Here is a 2,715-nt window from a genome sequence, read left to right as displayed (position 1 = left end):
TAGGCTCTTTCCCTATATTAAGTAATGTATTCTTCAGGAAATCCATATGAGGTCATTACTATGTTATTCCCATTTTACAGCTGAGGAAATGGAAGCCTCAAATGATTGAAGAACTTTCCAAAGAGCACACAGCTAAGAAACTGCAAATCCAGCATTTGAGCTGAGGCCGTCAGGCTCCACAATGCCAGCTCCTAACCAAACCTCCTGAAGGATCACTATTAAGAAGACTAACTGGGGGCTATGAGGAATGGTATCCTGGCCATTCATTTCATAAAATATTTATTGAGTGCCTATTATATACCGGATGCTAAAAATACTCCCAACAGCCATGAACACTGTTTCTATATAGTTAACATTCCTATTGCTTTTGTAATTGCCATTTGCCATAGCTCCCACACAGTAAGCATACTGAATCTGTTAGACAAGAAAATTCAGTAAAAATGGATTCTCATCTTTATCTTTTAAACTTCCTTGTAGAAAACCATCACCGCTCCTCAGCATTATAGGAGACTCTAGCAAGAACCAGTGGAACTGCGCAGCAGCCCAGAAAGGCATAGATAGAGACCTGAATGGAAATAGGGAAATGGATAAACCGGTGTCTGAAGCTCCCTCTCTGCTCCATTATTAGATTAAGGAGATGCACTGGTAATTTTCCCATGCTCTGCTTAACAGTAAAAAAGGCAAGCCATACAGATAGTGGTATGACCTTCCCACCCTTGTAAAGGTCTTCTAGGACAGAAGAGTTCGGGTCACCCAGTCACCCTCTACACACCTTACACAAAAGCCAGGAGAGCACCGTGGCACGTACCCCCAGGCAGGCAGCTGAAGGGTGCAGCCTCTGTTTGACTTGACCTTCGCTTTGTGCAGTACCCACCCGTGCAGGGCAGAATGACTCCCTTCTCCGGGGGCTGCTGATTCAGCTAGGCTGGGAACGACCTGAAGGGAAGTTTCAGGCTCCCGACACATTTGGTTTATTCAGCACCCTGAAGGAAATAGCAGTCGTTCAGTGAGGGAATAAAAATGAGGAGTTGGCTGAATAAAGGTGATAAAAATAGATTTTCCAACTCTACGAGGATGAATCATTTTGCCATGGGGATTCGCCAGGCTCTGTTTCGGCTTCGTTTTCAAGGCAGCCTCATAAATTTAACTAAGGAAAATTTCCTTCCCCTAGATAACCAGTGCCATGAAGCCTTCCTTTAGCATTCGGACAGGTCTAACAGGATTTTATTAGAGAACTGCCCAGAAATAACTTCCATTCCTTCCCTAGCCTGCAGTAAATATTGACTTTGAAGGACAAGGTTAAGTGAGCCCTTGAACCCAGATTCACTGCCTCCTCATTCCCTCCCCAATTTTATCCTCAATTCTTTACCCTCTCTTTTTAAGAACTGGAGATTTTTCGGAAAGCAAAGGAAAAGGTGAAAACAAAGGCAGGTTTGAGGGGGGCTCAAGTGAAACAGTACCTCAGATGGATGTAGTCACATTTTCCCCATGGCACCATGTACTGTTGAGGAACAGAGGACTGTTTCTCACAAAACTCTTAAAAATCCTCTTTCTTTTTACTAAACTAATGTGTCTATGTGTCTTCCATGACACACCCCCAAAGGAAAAAAAGCAATGCTTTCCTTAGAGAATAGAAAAAGGCTTAATAAAAAGCAACAGGTGGTAGAAATATCAAGGGACAAGGTGAACTCCACAGGAAAATAATTTTGAGATTATTTTAGCCATACCATAAGTGTATAAAAAGTGACTTTTTTTTTTTAACCAAGTGTTAAATCTAAATAGCTTCCTTCCTTCCCTCATGGACACCTATAAACAAGTATTTTTGTCATAATGGATTTTACTTACCCCCACACATCCTCATATTCTGCGTTAAGCTCCAGCATACCCACAATGGCAGATGGGTGGGGCATCTCCCCGTGTGTGCTCCAACAGGCAGCCCCAACACAGCAGCTAGAACATTCCCTTCCCCAAAGCAGTCCTCGGCACAGCTAACCCTGCTCTGTCCAGGAGCAGGCTGCAGCAGCCTGAAACGCTGATGCAGTGAAAGTAAGCTAAGTGCCAGAGAGTATGATTGCCACACTGGCTGCAGAGGGAGGCGGAGAATTCTGCTGCTCCCTCTGAGGAAGAGAGCAGAAATCCCAAAAGGTAGAGAGGCCGCAATGTAACTTTGGGGGAGAGCTTTGTGACAGCTGCTGGTGCATAGTAAGCACCCAATACTATCAGTACATCTGGAGCTGGAATAGACACCCAGTAGGACCTGAGGAACAAGAGTTCAAGTCCCCACTCAGGAACAAAATGGGGGAATGACCCCATGCAAGTTACTGCCTTCTGAGTCTCAGTTTCCTCATTTGTAAAATAATGGTGTTTCCAAAATAAATTTCTAAATAGCTTGTAGTTCTGAAATTCTAAAGGCATCATAATAATCATGAACATAATAAGTAATAGGCCACAACTGCTTGAAAACATACTATGTACCAAGCACCATATTAGGCATTTTACATATATCATCTCATTTAATCCACAATATTGAGATGAGATTGACCCACCCGATTTTATAGATCAGGAAACTGGTGAAACACTTTACGAATCCTTACGAAAATAAAGGATCATCATATCCTTTCAGTGTTTTGAATTTAAGTGGAGGCATTTAATCTTTGTGCCTGAAATTGAGATGACATCTGAGAATGGAATCTCTGCACTGTTGGGTGATTAATG

General features: G+C 42.8%; 1 protein-coding gene across 17 annotated transcripts in view; it reads right to left on the bottom strand.

The window, feature by feature from the left end:
- Positions 1 to 2,715, bottom strand: part of LIMCH1 (LIM and calponin homology domains 1) — a 377,436-nt gene that overhangs the window by 184,892 nt on the left and 189,829 nt on the right. The window contains exon 1 of one of the 17 annotated variants that reach the window (XM_019640783.1): positions 1,846 to 2,055. The exons of 14 other annotated variants lie outside the window; for them this stretch is intronic. The gene's annotated coding sequence lies outside the window, so the exon portion shown is untranslated. Of the gene's footprint in view, positions 1 to 772; positions 884 to 1,845; positions 2,056 to 2,715 lie in introns of those variants that run through there. 2 more of the 17 variants (XM_019640785.1, XM_019640784.1) reach the window with 2 other exon arrangements.

The sequence above is a fragment of the Hipposideros armiger genome, unplaced genomic scaffold (assembly GCF_001890085.2).
Source record: "Hipposideros armiger isolate ML-2016 unplaced genomic scaffold, ASM189008v1 scaffold_53, whole genome shotgun sequence".
Taxonomy (NCBI): Eukaryota; Metazoa; Chordata; class Mammalia; order Chiroptera; family Hipposideridae; genus Hipposideros; species Hipposideros armiger.
The sequence above is the reverse complement of the archived record's forward strand: the minus strand, read 5'-3'. Positions and strand labels throughout refer to the sequence as shown.